The sequence below is a fragment of the Dipteris shenzhenensis genome, chromosome 24 (genome assembly GCF_047967505.1).
Source record: "Dipteris shenzhenensis isolate YYH24624 ecotype China chromosome 24, Dip_SZ_1.0, whole genome shotgun sequence".
NCBI lineage: Eukaryota > Viridiplantae > Streptophyta > Polypodiopsida > Gleicheniales > Dipteridaceae > Dipteris > Dipteris shenzhenensis.
In genome coordinates, this window is record NC_141619.1 from 54,173,245 (window position 1) to 54,197,685 (window position 24,441).

The following is a 24,441-nucleotide window of genomic DNA, read 5'->3' on the forward strand; positions in this document are numbered from 1 at the left end:
TACCTCATAGTTGAGGATGACTATGATTTCAAGAGAGAGGTAATGTCATGAAAATTAATATTTGACACTGCAAAATGTTTTTTCCATTTTAAGCTGCCACTTAAAATGAGAAAAAAAGAAGGAAATTAAGGTCAAAATATTAAAAGGTGCTAAGGGTTATCTCCAACAAGGATTATATGGGAGATATTCCATCAAGAGCAAAGTAAATGAAGTATAAAAGACCTTCAGATAAGCTTCATAGAAGGTGCTAGGGATTAGCTCCAATAAGAAATACATGGAGAGCTAATCTAGAAGAGAACTGGAAGCTAGGAAGACCTAAGGGTAAACTTCATTAAGCTTCCAAGAAATTGTGTAAAAGTCTTATCAAAAGAGCTTAAGGATGTCAATCTAGGGGGCTACTAGCTTGAGGAGGTAAGTCAAGCTAGGGTCCTAGTTGGTTGAGTTTCCAAGTAGCTCAAGCTAGGGGTATGCTTGTTCTAGAAAAGAGATGAAGCTAGGATCCTCATTGGTTGAGTCAGTAAAAAGTAGCTCAAGCTAAGGGGTAGCTTAAGCAAGGAGGCTGATTAGTCATAATTTATTTTATGAAAAAAAAAATTTGCTTAATTAAGTACCTTCTCTTTTAAGCTCCTCTAAGGCAAGACTTGAGCATTTAATTAATAGCTAGGCTAAGGTGCTCAATCATTAAGGGCTAGACTAAGGCTAGGCTATGGCTCAAGGGGAGAGGTAAGGTGCAGCCACCTCGTGCACAACCCATCCCTATAAAGGGGCACTCTAATGGGCTTTCCAAATCAAGGGGGATGACTCACCTACTTGCCTCTTGTGCTCACCTCACTCTAGCATGTAAAGGCTCTAATGCTATTGGCTAGCATACAAGGAGAGCCAATGAGAGTGAAGCCTCACATGGCTTCTTATCCTAGAGCTAGTGCTTGTTGCAATTCTATTGGCTAACCTTCCCCAAGAGCCAATAGAAAACAAGCCTCTCACAAGCACTCTCACCACTCACACCAAGGAAAGGAACAAGGCTATTGGCTAGTGCATTAGTGGAGTGTGAACTCAAATGTCACAGACCAAATAGAGCTAAATGGTTGAAGTTACCTATGTCTGTGCTAGCATAGCTCATTTGGAAGGTGTTAATGTGTCCTAAGTTTTATAGTACTTCTACATTTTGTAATTTATCTTCTAATACTATATCTCATGTGTTGTTGATAGGATGGGATGCTATGTACTAGCACAAGGTTTCTTCTCTCCCAATGTACTAGCACAAGGTTTCTTCTCTCCCAGCACTGGGTTTGTTAGATTATTGGCTAGACTCGAAAGCATTCGAAAAAAACTATGCTAATGCTATCAAGGAAACTAAGAACTATTTTATGCACAAAGGGCTGGAGATAGTGATGATAGCTAATCCTGATAATGGCATGGCCTTTTTCTCATGATGCATCTCTTACAAAAGTTGAGGTGAGAAGAGAAGCACTATGATGATGATAGGAAAGGTCGTAGAAATCTCTCAATGAGAGTGTCAAATAATGCGTAAGTTAACATGAGTTAACAATTTAGAATATAGTTTATTATGTTAAAAGGCTACTGATCCATCGTATACTCCAGGAAGGTCCGCCTTTTGAACTTAATGATTAAAGAAGAGTTTGCACTTAAAGATGTGGGGATTCCAATTGCGGAGAAGCCATTCATACAATGGCTATGTGTTCACATGTATTCGATTCATCTTGACAGGTAACCATCTAGCCTTTTCAAAACATTAGGATTCGCAATTCATCACTTCTTTTTTCTTCATGTTCTCTTGCAGTGTTGCCACAACTATTGCACAAAATATGAAGTCACATAATGAAGAGATCAACAATCTTCACATTCAAGCAACACATGACTACGGGGCCGATCTCCAGATAGGCACGTAACAATGGCGAAGTGCACACTTTGCAAAAGCTTTTGTAAGATGGAAATCGCAAATGCAGGCCGCCACATATGGCCCAGAGACACACCCACATATAAAGTGTATAGCATGACAATTGTTCTATAAGTATGGCTATCTCTTTTTAGGTGTTTTGGATTTCGCTTGATGCAAACGTGAAGTTAGGCTCACTCATGTCACAGATGATGGAAAGCCTCGTCGCAACAATGGGACATGAATTGACTCCCCCCTCTAGAACATCCTTGCGACGCTTGGGCACATTTAGAGAGAGAGGAGACCGGGATGACTGGATAAACGAGCTGTGGTGGTCAAAGAGATCTTGGACTTTGTGTCTGTGGTTTTCGGATTATGCTAATGGCAAGTATCCTACAGACAAAGAAGAACTATACTGTAGTAAGTTCAATTGTCCAAATTCTACACACACCATTACAAAGATAGAGGTAGTGAAACTAACTCTGGCTTACTTCTTTCATGCCACCCCAAGAAGAAAGTGGCTCAAAAGAGGGGTTCCACTGCACACCAAACCCCTAGTGCTTTAGATGTAGCTACCAGCACTGAAGAGCACAGCATAATATACATATCACCAAAGCAGCATAATATACATAACACCAAAGTAGATAAGAGGCAAGATGTTAGTATGGTGGATTCCAGCTTGCTTGCATGAGCTTGCTTGCATGGGATAGAGGACACAATGTCCATAGGACACATATCACCAAAGCAGCCTAGAAAATAACAAGCAGATGAAAGACAAGAAGTTAGTATGGTGGATTCCAGCTTGCTTGCATGGGACAAGGGACACAATGTCCATCCACTCCACCTCCTCTATGTGTCCTGAGGATATAGGTGAGTTGAAATTTTGTGTGCTTCTAGGACAATAAAGTTTTTCATGCTAAGAGTTGTGATTTGTTGTAGTAGCGAAACCTTCTTCATGCTCATTGATTTGCCTGTGCGTCCTTGCTTTGTGTGCTGACATTATATCATTATGTCGATAAAGACCCATAAGTATCAGAGATGAACTCATAGTGTTTAAAAATTTTACTATTTTTTTCTTTCTAACATGCGTATAATCTTTTCGAGCAGTGCCCTGATGTCTATGCAAAGATTTGTTGAAAGACCCTCCCCAGGCGGTGTTCGGTTGGTATGGGCTGACTTTCCCACCCACATGAAGATCAGTGTTGGCGCCAGGGATATTCAGCCATGGAACGTCTTTTGTCAAGATTCAGTGTATGCCACTTTCACAATTGCGGAGGAGTTCGTATATGCAGGTGGCTGTTTGGTGGCGACCTATAGGGGTGAACACTTGCCTTTCATGTTTGCCCGTGTAGATGATTTTCAGTGGACATTTGGTCTCGTATACTATACCGTAGGATGCCTGCTACATCATCCCATGCCCAATGTGGGGACTTCACAACTGAAGCTCCAAGATCTTGTAATGCTTTGATTTTTTGATTTGCATTGGCGATGACACTTCTTTGATTTTCTTTGATGGCCATGGTACATGTTACTGTTATTAGCGTGAGCATCTTCTGGTGGTGGATGGGTGGCCGGCCAATTAGGTACGATCGCCTAGCATGAGAGATTTTGATCAACAAGAGTAGCTATTTGGTGGATGATGATCTGCTCGAGGAGGTAGCAAATGCATGGCCAAGGTGGATCCACGATACAAAAAATATGCCATACTATCCAGGATCAGAAAAGAGCACCAGTTTTGTTAAGTGATATCAAGACCTTGATCAAAAATCTTTTTGAATACCATATTTCTCAATCTCATGGCATAGATATTGATCTTGTGTTTTCCATTATTCGCAGCAGCTCGATGATTGGAACGCTTACTTATGTTGGAGAAACCATCATAGACTTGTTCAGCTTTGAAATGTTGTATTGAACAAAAGTTATCTTGGCAAAATATATTTATGGTTATTGTTATTATTAATGTTGTTGCAATCATGTATGCATTTCAGTATTTTGTCAATATTTTGTTGTTTTATTACTACGAGAGTTTGATAAATTTGATGGCCACAGTGCACCCATTTACACTTTGCAAGACACCAAGCGTGCACATGGAGTAAACACCATGTCTATTTCAGTGGACTCGTGAATTCAATCTTCTATTTTTTATCCGATGGTGAGTGAGAATTTTTGTGAAGCCATATAATCTAGCTACGGCTTGCAACACACCAAGCAAGCATGTGAAGTGTCGAACCCTTAGATTTATGTGGATTTGTGGTGACAATATTCATTTTCTTCTATTGAATGCAATGGCATGCCAAAGCCAATCTTATTGAAGAATTGTTTAGGAATTCGCTCGCCATAGACCAAAAAAGCGCTCACCAAGAGTTGCTTGCCAAAAAATCACATCCTTATTATGAATGATTTCTTGAGAGTTACTTGGACAAATAATATCATATTATTATAACTACACATGTTGAAGTTCTCACCTTTGCTTTCTCAACAGGCAACATTCAACGTTCATCCACCTTTGGATTCCCTTGTTCAAATTAGTGATTTGTGTTGACATACCTCATGTGGAAGTAATTGGATAAAATTATGCAAATTAACTTTTACAAGTATTTAAGCTTTGAAGAAAATTCAATCTATTTTTATTTCTAAAACAAGGTTAACATTTTAACATAAGTTTGAGTTAGCATTATTAAAGATGCCTATTTGATTGTTATTCACCTATAGATATAAGTACAAGCTTGAGTTTTGTACATTGACTACATTTTAGTGATGAAAAAGACTCTGAAAAGCCAAATTTACCTATTTTTTAGCATTTTCAAGATTCCAAATTTTACTTATAGCATGACCTCGGTGTATGAACAATTAAGGTCTTGAAGCTTTATTTCTTTTTTAATAAATTTTTACATACAAAGACGTATAAAACAAAAATCTAATTGCCATTGAGCAATGTCTATATTATAAGAGTTTGTTGTGCTAAATTTTCATATTTTTTCATCTTATCATAATACTCTAAATATTGTAGTGCATTTTTCACAGGGTCAAAATTTTCAAACGAACAAGATTTTCCGTTTAGGTAGGACTTGCAAGGGGGTCAAGGTGATGAGATGTTAGAAAGCTCAAGGTGAGGAGATTTTATGGAGGTTCAAGCATGGGCACCATATATGATTCAACACAACTCAATGTGAGATTGCAGGAAGGTAATCACAGAAAAAGTACAAAACGGCGCATACAAGGGAAAGTTGGGTGACTTCAAATGTTGCATGCAACGGTTATCATTGAGTAAAGAAAATGTTTAAAAGCCAATCACATTATAGTATATTTTCCGAATGAGTGCTACCAAAAACAAACAAAAGTGTGAATTTCACAATGGCCTACATGAGAGAGAGAAGCCAATATAAGGTCTTTGGTTTACTATTTAGTGAGCTAGGTCTTTGATGAGGATTGGGGTTAGGTGGGGCTCCCAAATGTGCATATTGAGATGAAGGATATTTAAGATCCAATGGTTCTAAATTGTGATAGGTTCCTGTTATACTCATTTGCTTGGGTGCTCTCTCTCTCTCTCTCTCTCTCTCTCAATGTCTCAATATGCATGAATCCCATTAGCTCTTTCACCTCTTCCTCAAACTTATGTCGATCTTTGAGGTCGCACACTCCACATGTAGTGCACTTGCTCTCCTCTTTTGTTCTTCTTCGAGAGTCATGCTGATAATGGTGGGTGTTGATGTCGTTTCTTTGCTCTTGTTTTTCTTGGCCACTTCAATCCCAGATTTGGTCTTGCAAGACTTTAAAATATCATTTCATTCCATCTCTCTCTCTCTCTCTCTCACACACACACACACACACATACACACAATATAAATCAACAAATAACGGACCTCACAGAAAACTTAACAATTGAGGTTCTCACATTGGCCTATTAAGGTCTATAGCACCCACTGCAACAGAAGACTAACCAAGATTAAAGAGCCAACATTACTGAACAGCAAAGGGCATGGGCACCAAGTCAGCTCTAATATTCAAGAGAAAATAGCGCAATCCCAATATTTAAGAGAGAGTCTGCAAGCTGAAGGAATCATGAGATATAGGAACATGGCTATTGAGGTAGCTCATGGTATCATAGATATGGCGCAGTGTAGGGTTCAAATCCAAGGAGTCCTGGAACAGCTTTTCTAGCTCCCATTCTTCAGTCTGAGCATCACCCTTCATCTCCATCTCCTCCTCTTCCGCAGCTTTACATTCACTCTGCACCTTGGTCACCGTAGCTGCTGCACTGCATTTGCTTTCCATGGCTTCAATCAGTGCAGTGTTGTGATGGATGTTGATGACGCGGCTTACAGGCTGAGTATCGTCAGCATGGATGATGGGCTCACTCTTCAACTCCGGACTTTGCTCTTCTTCCTCCTTCACAGCTTCCTGAATCAGAGCTATGTCTTCCTCGCCAATGCTGTCTTCCATGAGCTTCTGTGTTTCTTTCTGATCATCGTCCTCCTTTACGGCTTCCTCAATAGCTATGTCTTGTTCAATCTTTCCTTCACGGCTCTCCACTTGCTCATGATGTGAGCTTATGCCTGTCACTGATGGCTCCTTGATGCAACCTTCCTTCTCGAGAGAAACTCTCCAGAACTCTTGCTTGTAGTCATGTTCCCATGGGGAGTACTGACTCTTGGACAAGACCGCAGAGGGCTTCATTACAAACTCTGTGCAGGCACGCAGGGGCGAGCACTGCATTGGCGACATCCCCTGCAACGGAGACAGAGATGGAGACCCAGAGGAAGAAGATGATGCACCTAGCACGGCTTCTACTTGCTCAAGCAGGTGCTGATCACGTTCTTCATCATCATCGTCTTCAGCATGCTTATTGTCGACAGCAGTTGGTGGGTCTCCTGTTAGCAGACCAGAGTCCCTCTCCCAAGACAGCAAATCTGGGATCATGTCAGCAGAAGCTAAGCTCTGAGCTTCCTTTCTAAAGCAGCCATCATTTGGGTTCTGCACAGAGGGGCTTGCAAACTTAACCCTAGGCTTCAGCCCATTGGTAGGGGATCTACTCATCTCCTTCACATATGAATCCCCTGTTTTGGGCTTTCCTCTGCAAGGACTAGTTCCCATTAGGTCTGAAGCAAGCCTCTTTGCCCACTTGCTTGGAGGCAAACCCTCCAAATCATCCAGGCAAGAACTTACAGAGAAATTCATGGGCAGCTTCGTCTTCTTCATTCCTGGCCCCAAATGGATCAAACCCCCTCTCTTTGCAGAGCCTGCCTTTGGCCCCAAATTGGGGCTCTCACTATGCTTGTTGCTCTTCTGCTGTCCTGCTACTCTGTGCCTCCTTGACAAATCCATTAAAGCTCCTGCAAAGGAATTGCTCTTGTAGTCTGCATTGCTCTTAGGGCAGTACCTCTGTTTGATCAGCCTGCTGCTTGTGCCACATGTGGCGGCAGCGGAGGGCCGAGGCCGCAGAATGTTGCCGTTCAAGTCCCGGGGGATGAAGATTGAGCACTCCAGCTGAGAGGTGGATGAGTCAGCAGACCAAGCATCTGGTGGAAACCCAAAATCAAGAGGGCTAAAATGATCGGCATTCTCAGTACTGTTGGCTATGCTCAGCACATCTCTCATATTTCTCCACAAGCAAGAGCTGGACAAAGGCCTCTTCGTGCACCTTGAAGGTGGCCTCTCCTTAAAATAGCTTGAAGAGTGCAGATTCAGATCATTTTCTGAATGCGGCCTGCGATCGGAGTGGAGGCCATCGCCGCAATCAAGGCCATGAAGGAGCCTGAGGTGGGCTTGAAGATCAGAGAGATGGTGTAGATCATTGCTGAAGCAGGTGCTTGAGGAAGGCCATGACTCTGAGAAGCCCATGGGGGAAGGCCTGATAGTTCTGGGTCTCTTGGTGATGATGAAGCTGTCACTATCTGGCGAGTTCCAAGCAAAGCTGTAATGGGTCCCATTGCAAGGATACCATACTTAGTACTGCCTGCTTGAACGGGTATGCTATGGCTCTGTATGCTGATATCGGGGTCTAGATGACGATGGCAAGCTGCAGCATGTAGGTCAGGGCTGACGTCATGTGGCTGTAAGTTAGGGCTGATGTCATGCTGCATTTCCAAGCTGTCATGCTGAGTGATGAGCTGTCTGTAGTGGGCTTCTCTTTTGCACAGGCTCTGATCTTCTCTTGATTAGGATAAGCAGCTCTCTTCCGGGTCTGAGTGTGAGGAAACACACCGTTGGAGATGTCATACAGAGGCTTGAACCGAGCTGGCCTGTAGTACAGAGGGGTGGCAGATTCCTTAGTGGTGACGTGGAAGTGTGAATTGGCAATTACAGCATGGCTGCTAGGGCTGGCATAGACGCTTGCCACATGACTGTTTGAGCTGACGTGTATATTGTGTGCATGACTTTCAGGGCTGATGTGGGTGGCGGCACGATGGAGCTTCCAGTTAGGGCTGACATGGGGAGACTTGAATGAAGGGTTCACGTCGTGGGGGATGGAGATGGCTTCAGCGGATTGGGAGGCATTAGGACTGACGTGAGGGAGGCGTTGGGAAGGTGGAGGAGGGCCCTGGGTGGCGGAAATAGGGATCTCAGGGTGGGGGTGAGATGTTGGTCTGGCGTGTGGTGGGCGATACTGGCTAGCACTAACAGACCAAGGGCGGCGGACATAGACAGGGTAGACAGAGGGGTCATGAGGATTTTTCTTGCGCTCAGTGAGAGAGCTTTGGATCTCCTGCAGCACTTTGATCGTCACCTGCAGGGCGCCGGTGGAGGGGACTTGGGAGCGGATGCGGGCACGCCTGTTGCGGCTGAGGGTGGGGGCGTTGATGCGAAGCGGGCTGCTGCGATGATCGGCTGCGCCCGAGTAAGTGCCTTTGCGGTGACGGGAACGTGCGACTCGACGAAACGTCTCTTTCACCTCGGCCATGTCATCCTGCTAAACGTGGGGTCTGCGGCGGGTGCTATTGCTGGTGCTGGTGCTGCCATTGGTGCTGCTACCCCTTAACCCAGCCCCTCCGTGACTCGCCTGCATTTCGTCTGCGCTACAGTACTGCCCTTCGTAAACTCTTTCAGATCAGCGCCACCATCTTCGCCTCATATTGGAACTTGCTTTGCCGATCAGTTTCTCCCCTCCCTAGCGTTGCATCACCTTCCTCCTGCCCCTTGCAATCTTACCTGCCCATCAGTCACCAATGATGAGGAGATATCTTTTCCATTTCAAAAAAAAGAAAAAAAAAAATCCTTAAGCGAGCGGTCCGCCAAAAAGGCTTGTTAAATGATTGGATATTAGATAAAATACTTAGAGCCGAGTCCCACTCTGCCTAAAAGTATTAGTAGTATTTATTAACAACATGAAATGGTCACACATAAATTAACTCAGAGGAAAAGATTTCATATGCTTGATTGTTTTAACTTTGAATTTGCCTAAACTAGTTGGGACAGTTTTCTAAAAGCAAGGTGAGCCAAACATGCTCCACTAGTGTTGTTAATACACACATTTTTGTGAATATTAACAAGATTAGTGTATTAAGGAAAAGGTCAACATAAACTTGCAACACTACCTTTTTTAGAAACTTTACTAATGCCATAAATCATACTAATGCACAGTGAGACGCGGCTCTTATTGGGCATCTTCACTTGATTAAGCACTTCATTAAGCAAAAGGGTGGAAAGATTTGAAGGAAAGAGAGAGGTGCCAATTGGTAGGCACTGGTTGGTTCAAAAGGAGACAAACTAAAAAAACAGCTTGCTAAGAAAATAGCACACTACCTCTTGTAGAAGGCTAGCGAGCAATCTAGATTATGGGGCCATGAGGCTTGAGTCAAACAAGCATGTCTACGCATTTGTTGAAAAATTTCTTGCAAAAAAGAGACTGATAATTGCATGCCGTGAGAAAATTTGGTTTGGATTGAGCGACTTAAGCCCTAGTGAAGGGAGTTAAGTTATAACAAGTTGTTGGTTCTTTTTGGAATGGTTGGAAAAAGACCCGCTACAACTTTTGTCATGACATCTTGGCTCGAGCTTCCTAGAGAGGTGACTGTAGTGCCTACTTCATTATTGAAAATTGCATTTAGAGCCTTACTATAAACTCCTCTTGAGAACGACAATTCTTTCATTAAAAAAGAGGAAGTTTAGACTACTCACAAAAGTAGTACCAAGGGACATAATCATTTAGGAGGCGATAGGAGCAGTTCCCAAATTTGTTTACAGACCCTAGTTTATAGACACACATTACATGGGTTTTGTCCAAGTTGAAGATGCTACTCAGCCTTGAGATAGATCATAACAAAGTGGATTGGAATCTCTTGGTTTTTGGAAATCAACACTAGGAAGTGTTTTGGCATGATCAAGCGACATTGACTCAATTCAATGAGAGGGCACATCAACGATCCCACTTCTTTGGCCTTTCTCATAGCCTATTTGTTGGTAGACTTTATGGGGCTTGAGTTTGAAGGAACTACTTCACACTTCTTGGGTTCCTTGCTTTGCTTTCCTTCCTGAAATTAGAGAAGAGTGGCTCCTTACTCCCTTTTGTTTTCCATTGCCCTTTCCAATGCTAGGAGGTGCCTTTTGCCCTTTGGGGCTTTGAGTGAAGAAAGAGCGAAAGGAGAACCTTTGTGCCTTCATTTGCAAACCTCAACTTTGGATCTCATGCTTCCTGCATTTGATCTTTTTTGTCCCTCATCCTCCATGCCACTAGCCGTCTCCTACTTTCCTCCCTCGAGGAATGGATTTTGTTCTTTGCAAGTCAGATTTAATCACTCCTCGAGGAATGGGTTTTGTTCTTTGCCAATCAGATTTGATAACTCCTCTTTAATGACTTTCTCACCCTATGTAAAGCGGTTGTGCGATTTTCATAATCTACGGATATGATGCCAATTCATGGCCATGATGTCCTCTTAAAGTTCGATGCTCTCAGCCTTGATTCACCAATCCTTGACTCTGAAGCCATTGCTTGCTTGTCATGTCGAAGACTCTTTGCTTCTACATGGAAAAGACACAAAGTGGGTCTTTGTAATATGATGCTTTTGAGTACTTCAGTCTTTGATATGTTCTACTCTAGTGTGCCAATTCAATGGGCTCATGAGACCTAAAAGAGACGCTCAAAAGTTGTCTACCTAGTGTTGAGAATTTCAAACTCCCATCCACAGCAAAGGGTCCATCAGCTTTGGTGTAGAAGCTTAAGCTCTTTAGCAAGGATCTCAAGGACACATTTGAGCCAAGGCTTCCATATATAATATTCTTTTGAATCCATCCGGATGTTGTTACTCAAGTAATCTTGCCCATAGACTTCATCCCAAATTTGTGCCTCATGCATGTGCTTTCATTCCAGATCCACTACTCCAAAGACATGATTTTGTTGTGCAAGAAAAATTAGTCTACACATGAGAACATGGAAAATTTGGGCAAGCAGAGCCATCACTCATTGACAAGGCATCCCGTGTTTTTCGTGCAAGGTTGCAAATGGTGTCACTTGAGACTTCACATCCTCGTCTATTCTACTCTTCTTTATACCTACCTATGCCATGCTCACCATCCTCAAACATCTCAACACTAGATCCCCCTATCCCAATGCTTGCAAATATAGTTACCATGTTTCTTATCTTCACAGATGTGCATGGCTCCTTGGTTTGCAAGCACATAAATGTTTGGACATTCACAAACAAGACTTTGTGATTTAGAAGGAAAGTCAATTTGTTAGTTTTGGAATTTTGCTCCAATGTTCTGATTCAAGTAACATTGGCCATCGACATCGTCCCAAATTGGTACCTCATGCATATGCTTGCATTCTATGTCCACTACTCCAAAGACATGATTTTTTTGCATTGAAAAATGCAGCCTACACACGAGACCAGGGGAACATGGACATGGACATCATCCCAAATTGGTACCTCATGCATGTGCTTGCATTCTATGTCCACTACTCCAAAGACATGATTTTCTTGCATTGAAAAAAGCAGCCTACGCATGAGACCATGGGACCAATGTACATGTTTGTGGGGATTAAGGCCATTCTTTAAAATTTTATTGAAAGGTGGATCAAATAATATGTAGTTTGTTGCAAAATACAATTATCACATTCCTTGTCTTTGCAATTGTGTATGCCTAATCATTCTGCAAGAGCAAAATTGTTTGGCATCCACAAACAAGTCTTTATGATTAACAAGGAAAGTCTGCTCTCATCTTTGTTATTTTGTTCCGGTAACACTACCCATGGACATTACCCCAAATTTGGACCTCATGCATGTTTGCATTCTATGTCCACTACTACAAAGACACAACTTTCTTGTGATGGAAATAGTAGCCTACATATGAGACCATGGGACTAATCAACATGTATGTGGAGGATCAAGGTCATTCCATGAAATGCTATCTAAAGGGGCATGCTCAATAATGTACAATTTCTTGTGAATATGATAACCAAAATCCTTGTCTTCATAGTTGTGCATGCCTCCTTGGTTTGCAAGAGCAAAAATTTTTAGGCATTCATGAACAAGATTTTGTGATAGAGAAGGTGAATCCATTCTTAGCTTTGGGCTTTTGCTTTGAGCAAGCATAGAGAAGGTGAGTCCATTCTTAGCTTTGGGATTTTGCTTTGAATAAGCATAGACAAAGCTGGACAATGGCCATTGGTTAGGTATTCAACCATTTGGTGGGTCCCTTATCATATTAAGTAGATCTTCCATGGCACCAAAGGCGGTATTCTTAATGAAACAAAGTTTGGCATTAGATCAAGGATAAGAGTGCATGTAACTATATCAAATTCTATATGCCAACTTAGCACCAACAATAATGAATATGAAATAGCATGGAAGGGTATATTAGATGCACTATGATCAAAAACAACTATTGTATTAACATTTCTTGGAAAAGTGAGCACATAAAAGTTGCCACCATCAACATAAGGTAACACATAGTTGATTTTCATCTACCCTACAACTTGAATTATGATTTTATTTCCATGGGTTTATTTCCTTTCATGTGGCTGAAATGCCAAGGATGATACTCTTGTTAGCTTTTGCAAGCAAGAAGCAGAACATCACAAATGCTCTTCAAACAACCCAATAAGAGAGATTACAAGGATACGAGAAGATAGTGAATGCCTTTTAGAACCATGTGGTGGAAATCTATGCTAGACTTTTGGTAGTGAATTCTCTTCATGAGTGTCTTCCATGACTCGCTTTAATGGTGCAAGCCACATGCAGTGGCTTTAACAATGACTTTGGTAAAACCAATGGAACATTGTGGAGCATCTTTAGAATGTTGGAAGCCCATTAGAAGGATGTTAGATGGCCATGCATGTGTGGATTACATGACCAAGATTTTACTCATGGAGGAAAGAAGCTTATTAGTCCACTAAATAGCCAAAACCAAAACTTGCTATTGGAAAAGTTTGGATCACACTAAATAATGTCGGAAGAATCATTTACAAAAAAGTTGCTTTTGATCAAACAGAGGTTACAAAAAGGTTATGTTCAAAGAAATCATCATCAAAATTAGGGAATAGCTCAAAGAATTTCAAGTGGGCAAGTGCATAATCAATTGAGAAAATTGCAAAAGGAGGAGAGAAGTACACAAGGAACTATGGCATATTTGCAAATCATGGCTGACTATATTGATATCTTCTTATCATTGTATTTGGATCTAAGGGAGTCTATTATATTGGCACCTAAGCCACATTATTTTTCAAGCCTTGAAGGTTGTCTGCTTATTAGCACCCAACTTACAAGTTAAAGAAGAATTTTATTAGCAAAGAGGCATACATAGATATTCAGCTTTTGTGCCATTTTGTTGTGCTTCTTATCGAGATGTTTAGAGACCTCTATCCTAATCTTTAGTGTCCTTTACATCTTACAAGATTAAATGTAGCTATACTAAAAGTTATTTTAGTAAGATTGCAAGCTTGATATGACAGGAAAAACCCTTTGATTTGGAGACTTCTTGTATTTGATCAGGAGATCATTGAACAGGGTTGCTAAGCAGGAGTGCAGTTTAGACGGGCTAACTTTCTCAAGGGAACAAGAAACAAGAACACATTTGGTGGTCATTAAATAAGAATGAAGGAAGTTGGGAAATAGATTTGAGTAGCTATGAATGTGTGTATCTTTTGGCACAAGAATAATGGTTGCATTGAAAGAGGGCATGCTAAAATCACAAAACTTGTCATGTGAATCATTTGGATTGAAACCTTGCAAAGTAGATGACATGTATCGACGGTTACAACCATAGATTGAATATACTCATGACATGTGGTCAAAACTAGGTTCAAAAATGGGAGCAACATGTGAGTATGATGATTTTACGCAGCAAAGAGTTGATGAATTGAAGCCATGAGAATATTCAAATGGAGATGATGAAGTCATTGCTCTTAGTGAGATCCAGCATGAAATAGATGGGTTCTTGGGTGATGATAGCAACATGAACAAAGCACTGATGCACATAGAGCCATAATCAAACCCACCATAGAAATTGATGGAAAGCACAACTTCAACATTGGCTAGTCAATTGAATGGAAATTCAGCATTGTCAAAGGATAGCAAGGGTAAGGCAAGTTGTTTATTTTGTCCACAAGCCAAATTTCCAAGCTTTTGGAAATGCAAAATTTTTCAGTATAGGTAGTGATTGTGGAATTATTTTGTCTACAACCTCCCTAAGTATCAAAAGCACACTAGAAGAGCCACAAAATCAATATGATAAACCTCATTGTAATTAATACTTGGGAAGAGTCTGAAAGATGAGGAAGAAAGTTGGAGATAGATATGTGGACTATAAGCGAGGCTTGGATTTGACAAATTGTTTTGAAGACGTAGAAGTGAAACTTGATTGGTATTAAAGAGTTAAAGGTTCACAAATGTTTGCATATGTACTAATAGACTTGAACATGGTTGCAATAGAGTCAACATTAGCAAATGTACATACAGCTTATCAATTGAGAGATACCAACTCAATGTGAGTGATTACAAAATTTTCAACAACTTTCTCAAGTTTATTAAGTAGGCAATATATTATTGAATGTCATGTATTTTACTTATCACAATATAAAGTAGCTTATTTGGGATAAGCCCATCAATGGTTATTGTCTTTCTTGTGCATGAAAGGGAACTTCAATCTAGTGCTCGAAGTCATGATTTTGTTGATATAGAGCTAAATTTGTTAAAGCAAAAGGGCTTTGTTTTTGTCTTTGGTTATCTTTTTATGGCAAGTTGCTCGAAGCATTGTTTATGGCTTATAGTTTGTGGTTACAATTTTTGGTCTTTATCATAGTTATCTTATGGTTTATGGTTTATTGCAAGTGTTGATATGGTTTATGGCAGGTATCTTGTGGTTTTTTATGGTTTATGGTTTATGGCAAGTGTTGATCTATGGTAGGTATCTTATGTATCTTATGGTTTATAGTTGATCTATGGCAGGTATCTTATGGTTTATGGTCGATCTATGACAGGTATCTTATGGTCTATGACAAATATTGATATGGTTATGGTCGATTTATGGTAGGTATCTTATGGTTTATGCTTTATGGCAAGTTTCAATATGGTTATGATGGATTTATGGTAGGTATATATCTTATGGTTTATGTTATAGTTAATTTTTGACGGGTATCTTATGGTCTATGACAAGTATTGATATGGTTATGGTCGATCTAACAAATATCTTATGGTTTATGGTAATGCAAGTGTTCATTCCTAGTTTTATGATATATTTATGGTTATAGTTTATGGTCTATGGTATATATGGTTTTTTTTTCACAGAAAGGAGGTCTCTTATGTTACAGTTTATGGTTACGGTTGTAGTCCATGATATATTTATTGTTACAATTTATGGTCTATGGTATATATGGTTTTTTTTGTGGACAGAGAGGAGAGCTCTCCTGTTGTAGTTGTTGCTATTGACTATGTACAACAGCTACAACAATAGGAGATGATTTACTGTTGCTCTATAAATAATAATAATAATAAACCATCGATATCAATGTCGGTATTACACACAGTGTACCGTCAATATGACACACAGTAAATCGGTGCTGGTATTCTCTTTGTTGTTCTTGCTTTTTGTCTCTTTCTAAGAGCTTATTTTGTTCTGATAAAAGGTTGTTCTTTGTTGATATTGATTATTTATGTAGTTGATTCCATTGTTTTGAGATTCAAAAGTGACATGATTGATGAAAATATATTGCAAAAATTATCACAAAATATTGTGCAAATGTACCATATGCTTTGTAAATGTGGATTTTGGAGCCATTATTGTGTTTTTTCTCTTGATGTTACTAGTCATCGCCAAGAGGGGATTGTATTTGGTTAGCAAGGATTCATATTATCATTATGTGTGGTAGGAACATTCTTTCATAGCATTCAAATCTTGAGTATGTATCTTACACGTGTTAAATTTAACTTATGTAAGTTTCTTGGAATTGATTTAGTATGTTACATTATGCCATAACACCTTTAGCATCTCAAGGGGGAGGGAGGTCACGGGGCTTTAGCTCACAACTAGTTAAAGAACATACTCCTCCGCCATTGACTAAGAATCAAACTCTCTTTGAGGGAGGCACACATATTTCAATTGATATAACATGAAATAATGAATGTACGACTCTGATGGGCAAACTAGAGAGAGAGAGAGAGAGAGAGAGAGAGAGAGAGAGAGAGAGAACTCATGATAGTTTTATCAATCGATCAACACCTATGGATATACACCCTAGATTTTGACCTCTGAATGCTTCATGAAATTATTTATGAGGATGTGTGTGCATCACAAGATGAGATAGCATAATATGACACTTGGGAGAATCTCTCTCTCTCTCTCTCTCTCTCTCTCTCTCTCTCTCTCTCTCTCTTCTCTCTCTCTCTCTCTCTCTCTCTCTCTCTCTCTCTCAATGGGTGTAGCTAGTTTGTGACTCTTCTAAGAGGGCACAAGACTCCTAGTGAATTGTGACTTTTAAGCCACTAGGTCTGAGTGCTAAAGTCTTCCACAGTTCTTGCTAAGGGACACAATGTTTTGCAGGGACCAGAGAGCCGACCAGAGAGCCTGTAGTCTCCAACCAGCCATGCAGCATGGCCCATGATCTAAAGATCTCAAGCAAGTGGTGCATGTGTGTTCATAGATTGCAAAAGAGAGTTGAGAGTGAGAGAGAGAGGGGGGCATCAAAACAACAAGGCCTCCATATTATGTGTGAAAGGCATATACAAAGGCTACATCAAAGTGAGGTAGCAAAACATCAAAGCACGGAGGCATGCTTAATGATCACCATTGTCTTGGTTGCTTTTTTGCAAGGCTACTTTGGCTTGCAATGTTGCTTTGTGGAGAGTGAATACAAACCCTCATATACACCCTTAGTTTGAGAGAACTTGATGCCCTTGCCAAGAAAGGGAATGACAATGTGGTGTGGTTTACAAAATGCAAATCTTTGGCATTATTGATTTTCTACCTATCCCTAGTAGGCAATCTAGTTGTTACAAAATAAGTGTAAGCTATTCTATTGGCTTGTTGTATGTTTTTCTTCTTCTCCTCTTCCTCATTGCATGCAGCAGTATCATAGCACAAGGGGCCAATTTATGTCCATCATGAAGGGTTCTTGGTCCACAAACAATCTAAGAGTGGCCTTCCTTTCCATTTGACATAAAATTGGGTATACTTATGGTCAAATCTCTGTTTGAGGATAGCTTTTGGTTCGAGTCCAAGAACGCAAAGGGTGGGTTGTTACAGGATCGTCTCTTCTTTTTACAGAATTGCATACACACACACACGCCACGACACACACATGAATGCATAGAAAAACAGAGACACAGGGGGAGAGAGAGAGAGAGAGAGAGAGAGAGAGAGAGAGAGAGAGAGAGAGAGGGAACACACGATAGGGGCGAAGGCTACTCCCCCTCGCATGACACACGAATAACCCCCCCTCCATGCACCCACGCGAAACCTGCTTTTATAGATATGAAGAGGTTACAAAAATAGAGAGTGCCTCTCTTAAAAATAGAGAGCCATATCGAGAGAGTGATATAAATACAACTAGTGAGAGAGTATAGAGACAGATTAAGAGATATGGAGCATCCTCGATGATTCTTCTCATACATCGTTCCATTTACAGCCTTGCCTGCACACATACAAGCTAGAAATACGCGTTAGCAGCATCAAACTACTTATCTATAACATACCTCCGGGTTGAAAAAGCAATTGTCCTCAGTTGTAAGGTAAATGAGTAAAAACCTGCAATCTCAAAGCTCAACAAGATTATTAAAACATCACAAAGCATATTAGACACCAAATAAATCTTATACCACCATGCACAAGAATATGCTTAAAGTTAACGAATATGAGATATTCTTGTGTCCCATACCATAAGAATACATCATATATGTCATGCCTAAAAGGGCATCATTGGTCATAGGTATCCATCCAATCGTCTACCCATCATCATCAACCTCATGAGTTTTAATAATCCCGCAGGAGATATGTGTAACAGTCCATGTGGGTGATCAGTCCACATAAAAATAGACATCAATATTGCCTACACCGGCAAATGTCAACATTGCCTACACCGACAAAGTGACAATATGACTGACACATTTTTGTGCTGCCTCGATCGGTGATCTACACCCTAAAACTCATGACAGTGCTGCCTCAAACCGGCAAACATTCATAAAACTTTTAGTTATAATGCCGCAAACTTGCAAGCATTCATAAGATTTATAACAACAGTGCTGTCTAAAGTCGGCGAATCGGCACTCCGATGATGCATGGTTTACTGACAAATTGGTAGGTAATGACCAATGGACTCATGTAAAACTATGAATGACAAAAAATTTCAAATATACAGATGTATATAAAATCTTGTAGTCATTGGAAAATAAAACTTATCCGAATCGATGTAAACTTTATGAGCGTTCGAAAAAAAATCTTTTTCATGAGAGAAATTTATCCTTGTTTACTCATCTCGTTTGAGGAGAGAGAAACTAACTTAACCATGTAAGAAAAACTTTTTCATCCTTTCAACCATCAAACTTTGTAAACTTGAAAAGTTTTTAAACTTATCTTTGCCTCTTTGTGAGCCTTTTGTGTGTCGAAAATGCTTTTGATAATTTGTATGAGCCAGTTGTCATCCTCTTGAGTGTTGTGGATAAAACTATCCCATTCGTCAATTACTTTCTGTGCATCCATAAGGTTTTGTTGAAGAATTTCAATTTGTTGCTCGAGAGTTGCGTCCGGAAGGAGAGAATCTGAGTTCAAGCAATCGTTATTCATGGTGAAAGTTATGGGCGTTGGTAATAGAGAAGTTGGGTAGAAGAAGTAAATAGAGAGAAAAATTGAAGGGTGCAAGGGGCCTTGTAGAAGTTAAGAAAAGGGAAAAGGGAAGGGTGAAGGGCCTTGATGTTACCTTTTCACCTTATAATTTGAAAGCATAGACAAGCAAGGTGAATAGCTTGAGTGGTAAAACACTCGGGTGAAAGCTTGAGGTGGAGGGTTCAAAACCTTTTCCTTGAGGGTGGTCATGGATCTCCTTCTTGCCAAAAGCTTAAGAGGAAGTTCTCATGCATGCAGCCAACGATGCCAACGAAGCCTTCGATGCCAAGGTATGCCAAGGTCTATGCCTTGGTCGCCGCCTTGGAGGGAGCCGGTGGGAGACGAGAAGCAGAAACACAGGGGGGGGGAGAGAGAGAGAGAGAGAGAGAGAGAGAGAGAGAGAGAGAGAGAGAGAGAGAGAGAAAACAATGTAGGAGCGAAGGCTACTCTCTCTCATGTGAGCGCATGGATAACCCTCCCTCCATGCACCCACGTGAGACTTGCTTTTATAGATATGAAGAGGTTACAAAAATAGACAGTGCCTCTCTTAAAAATAGAGAGCCATCTTGAGAGAGTGATATAAATACAACTAGTGAGAGAGTATAGAGAGAGATTAAGAGATATGGAGCATCCTTGATGATTCTTCTTATACATCGCTCCATCTACGGTCTTGCGTGCACACATACAATCTAAAAATACACATTAGGAGCATCGAACTATTTATCTATAACATGGGTGTTGGGAAATCAAAGCGAAGCTTAGGGTGGAAGCATTTGAGAAGTCTTATGTGGAAGGTTGGGTGAATTTTGACATGATGCAGTGACTCTAGCGTATGTCATTGTATATTAGAGGACTTGGTAAGGGTTGTAGTATCGATGGTTGAACTTTGGTGTGAGTTTGTTGGGAAGGGAAATGTGTTCCGAGCTAATGAGGACTAAGTCACCTTTGGTGAAGAGTTTTTCTTTTCTCTTGTGTTGATTAGCAAACTTGATCATTCAAGCTCTACTCTTCTCTAGACTGGGATTTTGTTGCTTTTATATTTTGTTGCCATCTTTGAAAGAATTCTTCATAGTCTTCATTATATATATAAACATTGTCAATTGCAAGGGGAAGAGGCATTATAACTTCTTTACTTGTAGATAGCTCTAAGAAGAAAAGAAGCTAGTGGTGCTATGAATAAAATTATTGCAGTGAAACTCCAAGATGTTGATGTGGTCGGCTTAATCCTTCTGGTCGGCACTAACATAGCTATGGATGTTATCTTCAATCCCTTGGTTGATCCCTTTAGTTTGGTTGTCAATATCAAGATGATAGCTTAATGAAAATCGCAATTGAGTTCCAAGAAATGATAAGAGCTCCTGCTCGCTTATTGTAGTCAAGCTCGTTTATTGTAGTCGAATCTTCTATCTCATCAGAATGAATCGGTATAGCATACCAACTCCCATCAAGAAGGGTCTATAGCATATCAATCCCCATTACAAAGGGTTAGTATGCTATATAGACCCTCTATAGGTTTGAAAAAGCCCTCAATGCCAACTTTTGAAGAGTACACAATAGCTTGTACTCGAGAAAAAAGGCTCTTGATTAAGTAGGAGTTCTAAAGTGACATCAATAACATCTATACATTATCAATTCTTGAATAGGACAACATGACAAGGTCAAAAAAAACATGAAGGGCACACAATTAACATAAACAATCTCACTAAAGCGATAAACAAGGCTTGGTTCAATGGGGCAGAAAAAGTGGACATCATTCACAACATGTGTTAACAACATGTGTTCTACACATAACAAATACAAAGTCTTTACATTAATGTGACCATGTGCAAATTTTTAAAAAAATTGGGCTGCATTTTGATATCATTTTCACACAAAGAACCATAAATTATAACAATAACCTTATAAAAATTCCTAAAAAGTTTGACTGCATTTTAATATAATTTTTAGATATGAAAAACCATAAGTCCTTGCACTAACAAACATATACCAATACCATATGCTTGAACATCATAATCGTGTTGTCTTTACATCAAAATTGGTTTGTTGATACCAAAACCCACAAGGCTCACAATAGTACATCAAGAACATAATCAAAATAATGCAACACCTTTCAAAATCCAAATAAAAACTTCAAGCATGTAGCATCATAACACCATAAAGCCCTACAAGGACATGCTAATAGCAAACCTTTAAACCGTACACATGCAACTCAAACAAGCACAAAATCTAGATTCACCTTCACAAGATGACAATCAGGGTATCTAAAACATGAGCTGTCTAAAAGTTTATAAGTACAAAATCATCAAAAACTAGAGAGTAAATTAAAAAAAAGGCTAGAACTAATCATTAATCTCATTGCATCAAAGGCTCTCCTTGTAGCAATTTGGGATAAATAATTTTAAACAATATCAATTAGATATGATTAAAGAAATAGCAATAAAACAAGTGCACAAGGTAAACAACATTTAGTATGTCACCTCAAGATTCGAGCTTGTGGCCATACCGTCACTTGAGCTCGGTGGTGCTCTACCTATTGTCTCAATCTAAAATTGTTTACAAGAATGTGAATCAATACATTGAGCTAGTGAAATAGCCTACGTACCATAGATAACCAAATCAAGAACACTCACAAAGTCTCCATTGAAGGTGACTACATCAACCACTCCCCAAACGATGCAATGATCCCGAATTCACCCATGTTCATGTTGCCTCTCTCTACTATCACCGCCTATTTGGGGTGTAATGAGACTCTACCACAATCATATCCCACTCCTTTGGATTTAGCCAAAAGGCTTGCGCAATCTCCCCTTTAAAGCACCCCTCCGTGACTCGCCTGCATTTCGTCTGTGCTACAGTACTGCCCTTCGTAAACTCTTTCAGATCAGCGCCACCATCTTCGCCTCATATTGGAACTTGCTTTGCCGATCAGTTTCTCCCCTCCCTAGCGTTGCATCACCTTCCTCCTGCCCCTTGCAATCTTACCTGCCCATCAGTCACCAATGATGAGGAAATATCTTTTCCATTTCAAAAAAAAGAAAAAAAAAACTCCTTAAGCGAGCGGTCCGCCAAAAAGGCTTGTTAAATGATTGGATATTAGATAAAATACTTAGAGCCGAGTCCCACTCTGCCTAAAAGTATTAGTAGTATTTATTAACAACATGAAATGGCCACACATAAATTAACTCAGAGGAAAAGATTTCATATGCTTGATTGTTTTAACTTTGAATTTGCCTAAACTAGTTGGGACAGTTTTCTAAAAGCAAGGTGAGCCAAACATGCTCCACTATCTCAACACTAGATCCCCCTATCCCAATGCTTGCAAATATGGTTACCATGTTTCTTATCTTCACAGATGTGCATGGCTCCTTGGTTTGCAAGCACATAAATGTTTGGACATTCACAAACAAGACTTTGTGATTTAGAAGGAAAGTCAATTGTTAGTTTTGGAATTTTGCTCCAATGTTCTGATTCAAGTAACATTGGCCATCGACATCGTCCCAAATTGGTACCTCATGCATATGCTTGCATTCTATGTCCACTACTCCAAAGACATGATTTTTTTGCATTGAAAAATGCAGCCTACACACGAGACCAGGGGAACATGGACATGGACATCATCCCAAATTGGTACCTCATGCATGTGCTTGCATTCTATGTCCACTACTCCAAAGACATGATTTTCTTGCATTGAAAAAAGCAGCCTACGCATGAGACCATGGGACCAATGTACATGTTTGTGGGGATTAAGGCCATTCTTTAAAATTTTATTGAAAGGTGGATCAAATAATATGTAGTTTGTTGCAAAATACAATTATCACATTCCTTGTCTTTGCAATTGTGTATGCCTAATCATTCTGCAAGAGCAAAATTGTTTGGCATCCACAAACAAGACTTTATGATTAACAAGGAAAGTCTGCTCTCATCTTTGTTATTTTGTTCCGGTAACACTACCCATGGACATTACCCCAAATTTGGACCTCATGCATGTTTGCATTCTATGTCCACTACTACAAAGACACAACTTTCTTGTGATGGAAATAGTAGCCTACATATGAGACCATGGGACTAATCAACATGTATGTGGAGGATCAAGGTCATTCCATGAAATGCTATCTAAAGGGGCATGCTCAATAATGTACAATTTCTTGTGAATATGATAACCAAAATCCTTGTCTTCATAGTTGTGCATGCCTCCTTGGTTTGCAAGAGCAAAAATTTTTAGGCATTCATGAACAAGATTTTGTGATAGAGAAGGTGAATCCATTCTTAGCTTTGGGCTTTTGCTTTGAGCAAGCATAGAGAAGGTGAGTCCATTCTTAGCTTTGGGATTTTGCTTTGAATAAGCATAGACAAAGCTGGACAATGGCCATTGGTTAGGTATTCAACCATTTGGTGGGTCCCTTATCATATTAAGTAGATCTTCCATGGCACCAAAGGCGGTATTCTTAATGAAACAAAGTTTGGCATTAGATCAAGGATAAGAGTGCATGTAACTATATCAAATTCTATATGCCAACTTAGCACCAACAATAATGAATATGAAATAGCATGGAAGGGTATATTAGATGCACTATGATCAAAAACAACTATTGTATTAACATTTCTTGGAAAAGTGAGCACATAAAAGTTGCCACCATCAACATAAGGTAACACATAGTTGATTTTCATCTACCCTACAACTTGAATTATGATTTTATTTCCATGGGTTTATTTCCTTTCATGTGGCTGAAATGCCAAGGATGATACTCTTGTTAGCTTTTGCAAGCAAGAAGCAGAACATCACAAATGCTCTTCAAACAACCCAATAAGAGAGATTACAAGGATACGAGAAGATAGTGAATGCCTTTTAGAACCATGTGGTGGAAATCTATGCTAGACTTTTGGTAGTGAATTCTCTTCATGAGTGTCTTCCATGACTCGCTTTAATGGTGCAAGCCACATGCAGTGGCTTTAACAATGACTTTGGTAAAACCAATGGAACATTGTGGAGCATCTTTAGAATGTTGGAAGCCCATTAGAAGGATGTTAGATGGCCATGCATGTGTGGATTACATGACCAAGATTTTACTCATGGAGGAAAGAAGCTTATTAGTCCACTAAATAGCCAAAACCAAAACTTGCTATTGGAAAAGTTTGGATCACACTAAATAATGTCGGAAGAATCATTTACAAAAAAGTTGCTTTTGATCAAACAGAGGTTACAAAAAGGTTATGTTCAAAGAAATCATCATCAAAATTAGGGAATAGCTCAAAGAATTTCAAGTGGGCAAGTGCATAATCAATTGAGAAAA

General features: G+C 39.9%; 2 pseudogenes; one reads left to right on the forward strand and one right to left on the reverse strand.

Annotated features, from left to right (window-relative positions):
• Positions 1 to 5,887: 5,887 nt before the first annotated feature.
• LOC147886821 (uncharacterized) lies at positions 5,888 to 8,903 on the reverse strand (annotated as a pseudogene).
• A 13,848-nt stretch (positions 8,904 to 22,751) lies between these two features.
• Positions 22,752 to 23,449, forward strand: LOC147886822 (uncharacterized; annotated as a pseudogene).
• The last annotated feature ends 992 nt before the right edge of the window (positions 23,450 to 24,441 follow it).